Source organism: Anomalospiza imberbis, chromosome 2, assembly GCF_031753505.1.
Source record: "Anomalospiza imberbis isolate Cuckoo-Finch-1a 21T00152 chromosome 2, ASM3175350v1, whole genome shotgun sequence".
Taxonomy (NCBI): Eukaryota; Metazoa; Chordata; class Aves; order Passeriformes; family Viduidae; genus Anomalospiza; species Anomalospiza imberbis.
In genome coordinates this window covers 41379449-41394682 of record NC_089682.1, presented here as the reverse complement: position 1 = coordinate 41394682, position 15234 = coordinate 41379449, and the positions used below count along the sequence as shown (strand labels likewise).

Here is a 15234-nt window from a genome sequence, read left to right as displayed (position 1 = left end):
AGCAGTAAAATCTTGCAGAACCTTGACACAAAAAAGTGAACATGTTCCCTTAATTATTGTCAGATGACATGTATGGCATATATGTCATCTGTTGTCTTATGCACACATCTCCAAAGGAACGCTGTGCAGCCTTTTGGTTTGGAAATTTACACAGCCCAGCTTCAAAACACCTCCTGTCTCACATGGCCACAAACCATGTCCTCTCAAGTGTCACATCCCATTGCCCCGATGCTGTTTGGAAAGCTACACCCTGCTGTTTGCGAACACCCAACAAGGGATTACTTCATCTTTGTTTTCTCATGCTGAAAAGTCAATGCTGACTTCAAAACTGAAACAGTTGGTCTCTTGTCACTGAAAATTTGATCAGGTGTTCCTCCACTGAAGCAGTTCAGATTACATTTCTAACAAATACCACAAGCAGCAAAATGCTTTCACCTATTAAATCCTTTACATAAGAGTTGAAAGTAACTCAAACCAGCTGAAGTGAAGTGCAAGGTACATGGATAGTGTCACTATTCTTGTTGCTACATTTTTATTGTGCTGTTGATAACTGATGACACCCATTGGAACATGATTCTTTATTATTTTGAACTCTGAATAGCGTCACAGTTTCAAATGCTGCATTAACTTCTGAGAGTTTTCATTATAACACTCTAGCAATCCAGGAAATATGATGAGAAGGTGTAACACTCGACTTTTCCTGACATGGACGGTCTAATAGGGAGCCCAAATTGCTTTCACTTAAAATGGAAATGAAAGGCAAAAAACCCCTAACCTAGATCTATCTTGTGCTGCAATAATAATTTCCTGTATCCACCATGTTACTCATATCACAGTGTAGCATAAATGTTCCAGTAAAGTGCTGGATGAACCATATTGTCTGCAAATGGTTGTACCTGCCAGTCATGGTATTAGAAGGTTAATAAAAAAGCATATCCAACCATTTCACAAGATCACCACAAAGAGGATTGTTTTGTCCCAGGTAACTCTGTGCACTAAGGACAGAGCAAATGAACAATCCTTCCTTCCTTTTCCGTCCCCTGCCACTACCCAAGAGCAACATTTGACTTGAAAACCTGTCAAGGTTACTGCTACACATCCATTAATGCAGCTAGATGAGTGAAAACAAGGGCGCACATCTGCTAATCAAATCTTCTGGACAGAGCTGGAAATGAGAAAGAGGTTTTCAGATAGGAAGAGAGGCACCCAGCTGGGAGAACAAGTCTCAGCAAGAAAGGGGAGGCAGCACAGCTCCCTCACTCTGTGCCAGTGGAGCTCCTGGGCTGCAGTGGGGCCCAGCAAGAGGATGTAAAAGAAAAAAGGGGAAAGAGACTCCAAGTGCAAAGGAAAGCTGCATGGATTTCAGTCTTCCAGAGAAGTGCAGGGAAAGGATTGAAATTAAAGGAAATGCACAACTTGTTTTAAATATGTGGACTCCATTTTCCTCGTGGACTGATAACACACTCTGCAGCTCCACAAAATTCAGTGATCAACTCCATGTTTATCCAGGACCCTGTACACAACAGAACCTTTGCCTCTGATATACTATAGAAATATAAAAAGTTAATTAAAAAAAATGGAAGGTGGAACCAAATCCCTTAAAATGGAAAGAAATGGAGGTTAAACTACAAGCAGCAGAAGCTGGACTTAATTTCAGTGAAGTGCATGATAATTGATGTCCATACCACTGCCACAAGATCAGTTTAAAGACTGCAGCACAATTCTGAGTTCAGGACAAATTCACCTGACTGAAGTAATATCAAATACTGCTGTAAAGTATATTATAAAGAAACCAACAACATCAGCAAAGTTTCATACAAAGAGAGAGAATCAATCTATGAGCAATACCACAGATAGAATTAAAGGACAAATTATGTTTTTCTCCAGGTGGAGAGTTACATATGCCTCAGAAAATTGCTTTTTTGTGAGTTTGTTATTGTTTTAAAGCAATAAAGATAAATTGAAAAAGTAAAAAAAAAAATATATCCTAAGCTAATTTCCAAATAATGCCTCAGTGGCATCACCATTTTCCAATTGGTTTGTCTTTTTAAGAGGCCTAGAAGGCTCTGAATACTTGAAATGCTAAAAATATCACTCTTTAGATCTCAGACTTGTATTTATTAGGACTGAACAGAAAACTCAGATCTATGAGCCTTCATATCTTCCCCGTCCTTTTTATCTCCACTACTCATTCTGGGCTGGAAAGAGCTCATCAGAGCTTTTTTTTCCATAACCCATGGAAATTCATCAAAATCCATATTCTGAAAATGTTTCAGTTTATATCCCAAGTACTTCCTAAATGGGCAAGTTAATTTCAGTAAATCCTATATTTTTTTCAAAAAGAGGAACCCCACAAACAATCAAAACAAACAAATAAAAACTTAAACAGCATCGACACAAAAAACCAAAGTAACCTAAACAACCAGGAAACAACAAACAGAAAACCAAGCACACATCGTCTGGACCCTGGCTGGCATTTACATTGCTCTCATACTCTTCATATATTGCTCCTTCTTACTTCTTTTTATGTACCACTTTTTTTTTTTTTTCATAACACTTCCTGAAGAAGAACTACAAAAATCGTCTGTTGCACTCCTCAAATGCTGATGTTCTTCTATGAAGAGTTTCTCTTTTGTCTGTGTTTTCATTATTTAGTTTCAAGTCATAGTTTCCAATGTAGGGCTACTGAATACATTTTAGATTAGTTATTTATTTTTATTTTTGGAACCAGCAACCATTTGTGGAAGAAGATTTTAAGAACTGTGCTGTAACTTCCCCTTTATAAGGCTGGTGTCCAATAGTGAATTCCTAAATGAGAATCCTCCCTACTGATAATAATTTTTTCCATCTTATTCTACAAAATTAAATTGATTGCTTCTTGCCAGAGATAGGAAATAAGTATGTTACTTCAATTAATTAAAAGTCTATCTGACACTGGCTCGTGCTTCATTAACAAGTCCCAGTCCACTACCAGAGACTGAAAACTTCTTCAGAAAGCACAAAGACAACTCCTTGTTTTTCAATTTTGAAATGCTGACCACATTTCTAGATCTTATTTTAAAACTGTTATATCATAGAAAATGAAGTAAGATCCCCTCCTAACTTCCCTTTCTTCTGCCCCTATTGAGTTACAACTCTGATCAGTAGTAACAAAAGATATGCGACAGTTTGTACAATCCTTGAGGATCTGCACGTCGTCAGAGCTTGTTCTTCACATTTTATCTAGGCTTGTAGATGTAATACAGATGTAAATACATCTGTATTGATTTTTCATCTGATTCATAAAAAAGCTGTTTCCTATTCCTCTATTTAACAGTCACCATAGCTGTAAGACAAACATTCGTCTGTTTCTTGAGAGCTGGTGACTTTGTCTTCAAGCAAAAAACACACAGATCAACCTATATAAAATACAGTGTTCATCTTTTGGGTGCAAAATATATTTTTTATGTTCTACTGATATTATTTAGGGAAAAAATTGCCAGCCTAGATCTGATGCTTTAGTTCTATCACTCAAGACACTTCCACGTGTTTGGAAACAACTGAGAGGGTTAGAAAAGTTTGAGCCGTGATTGTGGTGAAGTTTTGCTTGCTCAAAGAGCTCTTTGCAACATTTTAGCCCCAGGGAACACTAAAGAAGTTCCAGCTATTGTTTGACAGAATACAGGTTTGAGACAAGACATCTGCAACAATCCCTTAACCTGCTTCTCCACCCCCAGCTGCACAAATCCCTCAAAGAGAAGTAAAATAAACAGTTGAAAAGGCACTGCCAATCAGCAAAGCAATATTCAGAGGTATTTTCAGGAGTCTTGTCAGTCCTATGTCCATAGATCTAATCCAAACAATTTTAAGACATTTTTAGCACCTAAATATTCAGATATAAACCTTCTAGACTACCACAGCATTTTCTTTATTCCTATTCCCAGTGCAACCTGATGGAAGAAACATCCATATGACGTCCAGTCGAATACCTGCTGTCAATCTTGGTCCCCTGTACCAAAACATGAGACACCAAGAACCAGACCTGTGCCTGTTTTCTTTCTTTTCACTGTTTGTTTGGGTGCTTTGAGGTATAGTAGAATAGTCAAATCTGAAAAACAAAGCTTTTAAACAGTAAGCTTTAACCAACTTATTTCAGTTGAAAGAAGTTCAAGTGAAATTGAATGAAATTTCAGTTGAATAATTACTCAAAACCAGATAATACTCATGTTTAATTATGTGAAACTCTTGAAATTAATGTTTTATTTAATAGGACTAATCCAAGAATGTTTAAAGACATCAACCTCTCTTAGTGGCATTACATTAAGAAAAATAACTAGCATAAAGAAAATCAGGTCTGATTGACAAAAGGCTGTCTTTAAAAAAGAAAATTACGTGGAGTCTTTTACATAAGCAATTATAGAAGTTGTATTTCCCTCCATCTGAAATCCTATCACAGAGCTCCAAAGAAAAACTTACATAGACAGAGTTACATATTAAATATATTCACTACTCAATTTAAGTCATCTATCAGAGGCCCCTGGATATTGGATGTTCCTAGTTTGAATCTAAATTATCAGAAATAAGTGAAACTTAAGAAAACTCAAATAGAATACTATGGGAGGTGCCAATATATAGATGATATGAGAATTGTTTCACTGATAAAGACCCAAAAAGCTTTTTCACTTTCTCTTCCTCCTCAACACTTTTGACTGGAGCAGGAGACAGTGCTTTTAACACATACAAAAGCATTCAAATACAATGGAAATGTGGGATAACCTTTATCCCAATGTTACACCTGTGACACAGACCAGCAAAGCCTGCAGAGAGGGAAAACAAAGATAATTGTCTGGGGGGGGTTGGCCTTCTCTAAGAATTGCAGAGCAGGCAAGGAATCTATTTTAAAAGACAATTTTGATTTCTCTCCAAGAGCAAAACCAAGGGACAAGGATCCAACTGATTATAGATATGGCATTGCCAAATGGTTTCTTGAATGAAACAAAATCCGATTTTGTGGCCTATACCTGTCACAGATTCCATCTTTGCTTTGAATAGTAACTAGGACAGGCAGTTGCACACTGGAAATTAAGGGCTGCATTTATAAATTAGTAAAGCAATTTCCCTTATACCACATTTTTAGAACATGCTTAAACTCTCTTTACTACAGTAAAACTTCAAAATGAGCACACAGGCTTCCTTGATTTATAAAAGGAGTGAGTGAGCAGTGCTCAGATTTGCTATAGTCAAAACTTAGATCAGGAACCCTATGTCACTAATTGCCACAGATTTTTCTAATAAAAAATCCTTTAAATATATTTCCCTAGAACAAGTAAAAAAGGAGCACAAGCAAGCTAGCTTTACTTGAAAGAATTAAAAAAATTAAAAGCAAGTAGATTACCACTTAAATTTCCCAGTTCAATACCCAGAATAGCAGGAAGACACTTTCTGTGGGTAGTTCTTTTTCTTTTTCCTGTTTCTGGTTGGGGTTTTTTGTGTGTTTATCTGTTTTTATTTATGGGGGTTTTTTAACATTGTGAGTAAAAGACACCCTGACTCAAACCAACAAAAATTTCTTCTTTTTGGAGCTATGGGACACAAATGAAAGTAGATTTTTTTATTTCTATATTGCCTTCTGTTCCATAAATTGCCTTTGAGCAACCTTAGAGATAAAGTTAAATGGCATACCTGGAATAATCTTGGGAAAAGGCAGGTGGAAGCACTTGGATTGAGAACACAGACACATCTCTCTTCAGTTGAAAGTCAGCATTTAAATCTGGAAGATAGGTTCTTACTCATATCAGTAGATAAAAAAGCAAGAAATATGAAATACTCCCTTTTTGTTTGAACAAAGATACTTTTAGTGTTCACCTTCTCATTTTGAAAGTCTTTTCTTGGCTAAAGTCAACAGGAAACATTATTTTTATGGCCATTTTTACAGCACCAGGATCAATTGAAGAAGAGGGGAATGGTGCTATTACCAAGCATTGGCCAACCCAAAGTGAAAACATTATAGAAATATTAGGAAATTGACTTATTTAAAGAAAGGGTAATTTTTTTAATTGACCCTATTTTGTGTTACCCACAAGGAACCTGAACAATCTATCCTCCTATCTTTCAAATCAGTGCAAAAATGTAGACATAGTAAAATATTTATGAAGCTATTTATAGTCCCTACTAACCCAGTTCATACTGAGGACAGCGAGGAATACATCTGGCCACTCCTCCAGCCAAAATTAGTTCTACAGCTGGCAATTCTAAAAGGCCATGTCATTATATCAGTTAGTCTGCTGAGCTATAAAATCTATCAGGTTGCAAACCCAGATTCCAGAAGGCAACAGCTAAGCCAGGCTATAAATTTCCTATGCTCAGATAATTTTTATTATTTAGTTTTCAAATGTGCTGAGAATATATTCTTGTATAAATTGTAGTTTAGTTGAAAGAACACAAACTCTCATCAGGTCATGCCTTTTGGATTGAGTAGTTTGAGACAAATATTGTAACCTTGAAGACACCAGGACAGCTGCAAGTTTCTAAGTCTATAATTAGAATATAATTTCACATTCTGATTTATCATCAATGTCTTAGAGATAGTTTAAACATTGACTCAATAACAGGAGGTTATCCTGACTGCCAAAGTCATCCACAGGTGTCCACAGGAAGGAAGGCTGGAGAATGATGACACCCTCCCCAGCTCCCTCTCTGCCCCTCTATCCCACTGGGATGAAACAGTGCAGAGCATGTTTCCAGGCCACAGGAAATTTGGGGAATGGTTTCTCCCTAACTCCTCAAGGCTTTATATCCCACACCAGGCTCTGACCATGATCAAAGCTTTGGAGAATCTTTCTACAGAAGACTACGTTTGGTGTAGTCAGAAAAAGTTCAAAAAACCTCTGTCTGCAAGATAACTGATTTCTAAAGCTCACAACAACTCCTCTTAGTGTATAAATACAATGATAATGGACAGGGCTGACAACCTCCAGCCACCAGATGCCACTTTCCTAAGGACCCAGGACAGACTAGGTATGAAGTTTTTGCAGCCCATAAAACCACAGAAGTTGTCACACTGGGAAGCCAGACTGGAGAACAAGCTTCTCCTGTACTTGTTATGGCACATCTCTTAGGAACATTTCTGTGCTTGCTCACCCTCCAGAAGTTTCCTCCAGCTCCGTATGCTGAGGCACTGCCAACAGAAAAGTTTTGAGGCTTACACCTCACCAGCTCAGATGCACCTCTTTTAATACAAAATAGAATATACATGCATCTAATTCTGAGCCATAAGAACAGCCATGCCATGCACCACAATCTGAAGAGCAGTTCCCAAGGAAAGGGTTAACTGCCAAACCTGCAGATTGCACCATGCAGGATCTTGACAAAAATCTGATAAACTTTAAATATTTTTATTAACAACTTGGATAGAAAATATGTTATGAGATTTCTGGCTATCACTGAGCTGGGAAGGGCTGCGGGCAACCTCAAGAGCAGGATTAGATTTCACACTAATTTCAGAAATTGGATCAGAGCTATAATATCAACAGGATTCAATTCAATGGAGACAAAATTAAAATATTTGAGTTCAAAAAAATGAAAACATAATACAAAATGTTAGCTACCTGGCTAAGCAGCAGTTGAAACAGCAATGTTGTAGCAGCTCAAACTGAACAGAAGCCAAAAACCGAATGCCGGTGCAAAACTAGTAAATGTCAATCAGAAAAAATTATTTTTCAAGTGTCATGGAAAAGACATGTGAAGTTTTCTGCTCTCCTGGCAATAAGCAGGCTCAGCTGAAACACTATTGGGTTGGGCCATTTCTCTGTGAGAAAGGCAAAGGGGCTGCAGAGAATCCCGAGGGAAGCCTTAAGACGGACAAGATATTTCACAAGCAGGATCTGGGAAAACAGGCTAAGGGAACTGGATATGTTCAGTATAATGAAGACAAGATAAAGAGAAGGAAGGGCTTAAAAACAGAGTGTTTAAGAACAGTATCTAGAATTTGTTGTAAAGCAAGCAACAAATAATTTCTTTCCATAACTACCAAAAGATAAGAACTAATTCAATTATATTTCAATAAGAAGGATTTAAATTAAATATTACAGGAGAAACTTCTCATTCTAAATGTACAGGCAGAGTCTGTGTCATTGCTTTTGCTAGAAGGCAAAGTTGTCAGAAGGAAAAATAACAAATACTAACACCAGAGTTCCAAGCTTGTGTAGTCAAACATACGAAGAATGAGAGCATTGGAGCCTCTCTGCAGATTTTCAAGTAAATAAAATTTTCATGAGCCTATTTTTTTCTGGGAAAATTGTTTCAGGAGAGTTCCAGTGAGGAATCTGCTGGAATGGATTTGGCCTGCTTGCAAAAACTCTGATGTGAAAATAAATGCTTTTTTTCCTGACATAGATTTGGTAACTTTTTGAGAACAAAATATTGTGTTTGTTGCTGTGAGGGGAGTGGGGGAAGGTCAACATCAAAGAACAAATAAAGACAAATACTGCATCAAAAATCTTGATCTTCAGAGATCCCTTTAGCACAGTATTTATAAAACAAAAACAGCTAACAAAACACAATTATACAATAGACTGGGAAAGAAAGCTGTCATTTTGCCAAGTGACACATGAGATCCTTTTGGTAACAGGATAAATCAGTGACACATATAGTTTAATAGTTCAAGAACAACTGCATATTTCTTTTTAAAGGTACAGCACAGTGAAATTATATTACATAATGAAATTGCTATGTTCTACTTTTAAAAGGGAATTTTAATTGTTTCCAGGTAACTACATAAACTACATAACTACATGTCCATACCTGTACACCTGCCACTACACATATTCCCTTCTGAAAAGAAAAGGAAAGGACAAATAAACTAAAATTAGGAAGAAAACACATTTTGGAAGTGTTCATCACCAAATTCACATTTAATAAAGAAGAAATAAATAAATGCAGAAATAGATATTTTATAAAATAGAAGTAAATGCTTTTCCTCCCTGAGTAGGTGATTCATTCTTGAAAATGTAAGACAAGTTGGTGGGGGGGTCATTGTCTGGGGGTATTTTAGGAATACTTCAAGAAAATAGATGCAAAAGTGGTTCTTGGCAGGTGGCTGTGATTCTAGATGTAGACAGATGATAAGGGGCAAATAAACATTCTAGAAGAGAGAATGGACATGTATTTCCTTCAAATACACCTGTGCTCACCCGGGACAAGAACTCTGCTGCTGCTGTTGGCACTTGTGTTGATTGTATCCAAGGAAACAAAATTCTGTACACTCTTCAGGAGATCCCATGCTCCACTTAGATATACTATTATTTCCTAGAAATAATAGTGGAAAAAACTCACAATTAGTAGGACTTTTTGTCTTGAAATTCTATTTCAAACAGGAGATTCCATACTCCCTTTGCACCCATCACACACCTAGAAAAATCAAGTGGCAAAATTTTTGACTTAGAAAAACGCAATGGCAAACAAAATAGTTTTCAACTAAAACAAGGATGTCAAGTATGATGAAGTCAAAGATCAAAGGACATCACATGTTCTGGTAAAATTTGCTTCTCTAGCCTAAACTGGCCACAACAGTGTCACTACCTGAAAATGTACATAATTTTTAAATTAACTGAAAGACCTTTAAATCCATAAAAATGTGACTTACAGACCTTTCTCTAGAAAGACAAATGACACGAAAATACAGAATAAGCATCTAAGAGAGGGAGCTTTGCCTCTATTGCTTTAGGGAGAGGATAATCTGGAAGGTGGGGGCTTGTTTTCTGGTTTATTGGTTTTAATTCTTGGTTCTATGTGTAAAGGATTATACCAGAGCCAATGATTAGAACCTCTTCCAAGATATTACTCTCTATCCTATATTAATATAGACTTCAAAGACTACTTTAATGATGCCATACATCTGGCAAGCTTCCATGGCACTATAGGCATCAGGACAAAGCTCTCCAAAGACAGTATTTAGCAGGCAAATAAATGACTTGATGACAGGGCTTGATACGGAGATTTCTAATGCTTGCAGATTTTTAATGCCCAAAATCTAGCCTGAAATGAAAATAAAACATTTGCCTCATTTTGGATTTCCCAAATCCATGGACAAATAATTTCAAACTTTCCCAAGTACAAAGCATTTAGACAGGGGATTGTTGCTACTATGGGAATACAGATTTTTATTCCATGCAGCATCATTTGAGGCTTTTCCCTTCAAAAATGCCTATAAATTAGTTTTTTTTCAAGTTCTTACAAAAAAAAATTGCAACCAAACACAGACAGTTCTGCTAAACTACAACCAAACAAACCATCACCCAAACAATAGCTCTGTAAAATACCTTCAGGAACCTAAGTTAAATTAAACAATTCAATTTTGATAATCCACATAAATTACCTAAAAAATCCCATATTTGTTGGTTTAAAAGATGGCACCATTATGATTTGGTTAATCTCATAGTGTCTTTGCAAGCTGTTCACGTAAAATCTCTGGTTAAATGCAGTTAGTGATGGATGAAACAGGTCTAATTATGTATCTCTCTGTAGGTTTGTCAAATGCATAAATATTACACAAAGAAAATGGCTGTGTGATAAATTATAGCAAATTACTATAATAAAAAAGTTTACTTTTGTTTTTGATAATCAGTAAATTAATTGTGTTTGTTGCCAATTTAAAATGTATAATTAGTACTACATCTGTGTCATTTAAATCATCTAAGCAATTCTCATTGTATCATTACTGGAGGAATCTGAAGTGTACTTAATGTATTAATGATTCACAACAGGGAAGAATTCTCATTAGTGGAAACTTTTGCATAGTCAATAACCAAGAAAATTAGTAAATAAATAAATTACTTTTCCACTAGCCTATGAATTCCATGTAGGGTAATAAATGCTTGATAGAAGGATAAACTTCTCAAAAAAAAATTAGATATATATCAAGGGTGGATGTTTGCAAAAGCCACAGACACAAATGTTTTTAAACGTTGAATGGAAATTTTGAAATATTAAATAGATAACTAACATGTTAATAATTATATACTAGGCAGAATACAATTATTTTACCTGTCCTTGCTACCAAATAAGTCATGCATTTAAGTCTGGTTGAAAATCATACAGATTAGCAGGATTTCAAAGCATTCAAGCTGTTCATAATAATCTGCTTACAAAAAAGAGGAAGGAGCTAGCAGTGAAGCACAGAAATGCAACATTTCAGTGCACTAAGACACGCCTACCTGCAAATCTCAGCAGGAACACGGCTGGGACAAGGCTGCTCACTGAGGGTGCAAGTGGTGACCACAGACCACCTTACACTTGGCCAGCACCACTTTCTTGCCCCTTTGCAAAACAGGCAAATTCATGCAAGTCCCATAATCACAGAATGTGCTGAGTTGGAAGGGGCCCACAAGGATCACCAGGTCCAACTTCTGGCCCTGGACAGGACAGGCCAAGAATCCTGTGGTACCGAGATCTGTTTTCACCTGGTGTGCAAAATCAGACAGAAGATGGAGCCCATGGCCAGCCAAAGACCTCAGATGGCTCAAGGTCCAGTTGAGTAGGGGCCCCACTGTCACCTTTAACACTGCAAGAAAGCAATCAACTTATCCAGCTATTTCAAACTGCTACACTCTTAACCTGGTCCCAAGGACCTCTTTACATTAGTTACTCTAGGTGCTTTTTAGGATCCCAAAGGGCAAAAATAAATGGGAAAAAAAAAAAAAAAAGAGTACAACCAAAGAGAGACATTAGTTTTTGTACCTCTCTAAAACAAGATTTATAATCATTTAGGTTAGCAAATTTTGAATTCAGACACAAGACCAGAAACAAGACTGGAATACCTAGAACTTTATCAATCTTCTCTGTATCTCGTACTGTATCTTTCTGAAAAATAGCATTCCGGACAAATTGAAAAAAAATTTCATGGAATTTCTGGTTTAAGCAACCACTGTCCTGATCTTTAAATACCTGTATGTTCAGCAAGCCGAGAGAATAATTTCAATAAACTGACCCATCTAAACAGCCAAAAATCCAGGTGTTTGGCTTCTAAAGAATGGGAAAAGTGAGTTAGTTTAATTGCATTAAAACTAACCCTTAAAAACACCAACCAAACAAACTTGGTTTGTTTTTATTTTTTCCTAAAATTTCCAAGTCTAGTTAAAAGTTAGCAGAGCTGGAAACAAAGACTACATGAGTGAAGATAATAACTGAAAAACCCAACAAAACAACTCTGCAGTTTTATTTTACTAAAAGTAAGTGTGATATTAGTCTTTACAAACCCCCTTGTCTCAAATTATTCTTGGTAAATATTAAACATTTCCCTTTTCTTTACCAAGTAGTATAGATTCATTCAGGGCACTGAAATGAACATGAAAAATTAGATTATTGTACACACATGAAAAAAATTACCGTGTGACTAAACCCACTACAAATGATTCCCTTAGTTCTCTAATTTACTTCATGCGAAAAGCCAGAGATTAATGCAAATATTTGGGGAATGGATCACATTGTCAAAGACTATAAATAGATTGTGATAAATACAAACAGAAACAGTCTTTTCTTTCAGGCTAGAGCAGGAAATTAAATACTCTTCCACTTCCCTCAAAAAATGAGGAAAGAAATTTCTAGAGAAACTGAGCAGTTTTTGCACCTCATGACTTGTTCAATGACCAGGCCCCAGGTTAGGAGGGGTGCTCTGACTGAGGTAAGGGATTTGGAGTCAAACTCTTAGGTCACTTCAGCAGGGTGAAGGTTGCCATGGAAAAGAGAACAAGAAAAATCGGGGTCCCCATGTGAAAGAAGCCAGGACCAGCTCTGGAGGAAGATGTTGGCTGGTTTGTTCTTTGTTTGAAATGCTGTTTGGATATGCGTGTATATGCTGTAAGTTTATTTCTATGTTTAAAAGGAATAAAACTGCAAGCAACTTTGAAGCCTCCTTCAGGTCTTCTATACACAAAAAAAATTATCTTGCAAGCTACCATTAGGACATTTGTTCATAAAAAATAAATTTAAAAAAATGCTAACAATACAAAGCTTGTTTTTTGAAGGAGCCCACATTCTCACTGGAGTAATGTGCAATTCCTATAAGGAATCAAGTGCAATGCTTTTCTCAAGGGCCCTTTGAGTGGATTATTTATTGCTGTTTCCTGTTCAAGTTTTTATGGGCAGGTCAAGTGCCAAAGTGCTGCTCTGCTCTGTCTGCCAAGAATGATAAAAGCTGGACTCCAGTGTGACAACAGGGCCATATCTGATTATTAAAGAAAGCAGTGCATGGATTGCAGAGGGGTCTCCCCACCAACCCACTCACCCCTGATTTTACTAATTTAACAGACAAAATCTTCATGGAACAGTAAACAGTAGGACCAACAACGAAGCTTATTTATAATGGATTCTTTTCAATTTTGTTTTCAAACTTTCTTTTTCCTTTATTTTTAAAAAAGTAAATAAATACAAAAGAATGTATTCTGTCTTCCAATTTAATCACATAGTGGCAATGGGGACTAAAGACCTCTTTCACAGCCATGAGAGAGTTGCAGTCATGCTGCTCTACTTGAATCCCCCATGCTGTGCTGTCAGTGACCTTAGTGGTGACCTGAAGTAATGGTTATACTTCTTTTTTTTTTTTGTCCTTAGGAGTAACAATTCAGCCTCTGTATTCTAGACATTAGTTCTGTGCTTCCAGTACTAAACAGAGACCAATCATTATACCAGTGAGCATTTGTTACATCTTCTTACACAGTCAGAGTTTCAATGCAAGTTCATTTGAAGACAGACACAACATGTACAACCCATGATTTACTTAAGGTGTCAGTGGCAGGGGTAAATTTATTTTTCTTCAGCACAGCGGTAAAGTTGATCACTTGCTTCCCATTGTAATCAGTTCCATAATTGGGAGACTTTTGAAGAAATTTACTTATTAAATCAGAGCTTTTTTGGAAGAACACCAACTACTCCAGACAACATTCAGTCTCATACTGTATAATGAAAATTATCATACACATTTACATTTGCAATGAATTAAAAAAAAAAAAAAGGAAAACAAGTGCAAATAAAACAGAAGCAATGCAAAACTTAAAAGACTTCTGAGTCTCAATGTTTTTCTAATATTGTCATCTCTTTCCACTTCTGGATTTTCCACTAATTCTGTGCTTCTTTTGGAAGTTCAAAAGAAAAGTAAGCTAAAAATGTACATGTATGTATATGTATATGGTTTAAAACATCTAATCCTTCATGTTGGATGAAAGCAAGCTGAGCCTCTGCAGATGTTAATGAAGATTTAACTGGGAGGCAGGTACATATAAATAAGAAGCATATGGAATGGAGCAACAGTAAACACAATAAGAGCTCAATGCAGATCTGGATACAATAGAATTTAACCTTTTTTACACTCATATGCTTCCCTAAAAAAATAAACTCAACCATTCAAGATTTAATACATATAGCTTGTATTTGTTGACCAAACCATGACCTGAAAATAGCAATAAAGATTATATTCTTTTTATCAAAATGGTACCACTTATTCATAACTTTTTGGCTATTAAAAATATGATGTACTAAAGAAACTAAATTTGAAAGCAAATTACTCTGATTACTTTTTCATGTGGGAAAGGCTACATTAGCTCAAGTGGATGCTATTAGGACATCAGAGGTAAAAAGTGTGAGTACTTTGAGGATCTGAAATATAAAAGGCCACATTCAAAATTACAGAAAAGAGATCTGGGCAGAAAAAACAGGATAGGAGATGAGTCTGTTCCCTTGATGGTCTATGTTATTTTGAATTTATATTTCAAAAACAAACTAAAAATAATAAGAATGTAAATGTTGTTGCTTCTCTGCAAAAGAATTCAGTAAAGTGAAGTAAGACTGCAATATGCAATAAAAATGAAACATAAATAATATCTTTGAATTTGAATTGGAAGACAAACAGTGCTGAGTTACTACTCAGCAATAACCACAATAATTAAAATTATGGTAGGTGTTTCCACAGCAGAGAACATTCCTAAAACACTACACTGGAAAACAGTGGTTTGCATATTGCAGAAATAAGTGGGTATTTTTTCCCAGAATGAAGTAGCACTTCTACAAATATTTTTGTGCTTTATTTCTTTAATATCTTTCTCATTGATAGTGTTAACTCTGTGCTTTGACCAGGAAGGAGAATACATGCTTCATCTTTATTGTCTTTATATGTTCCAAACTACAAGCTAGAGTGAGTTGTTTTCTAGCTATTGGCATAAAATGAGCAAAAAAAAATCACACAACCAACTACAAAAAAAACCT

The 15234-nt window shown here is 36.1% G+C and overlaps 1 protein-coding gene across 1 annotated transcript in view; it reads right to left on the bottom strand.

The window, feature by feature from the left end:
* LOC137468721 (uncharacterized) overlaps positions 1-5771 on the bottom strand; it is a 296780-nt gene extending 291009 nt beyond the window's left edge. Inside the window, exon 1 of the transcript XR_010996142.1 lies at positions 5662-5771. The gene's annotated coding sequence lies outside the window, so the exon portion shown is untranslated. The remainder of the gene's footprint in view (positions 1-5661) is intronic.
* Positions 5772-15234: the final 9463 nt, after the last annotated feature.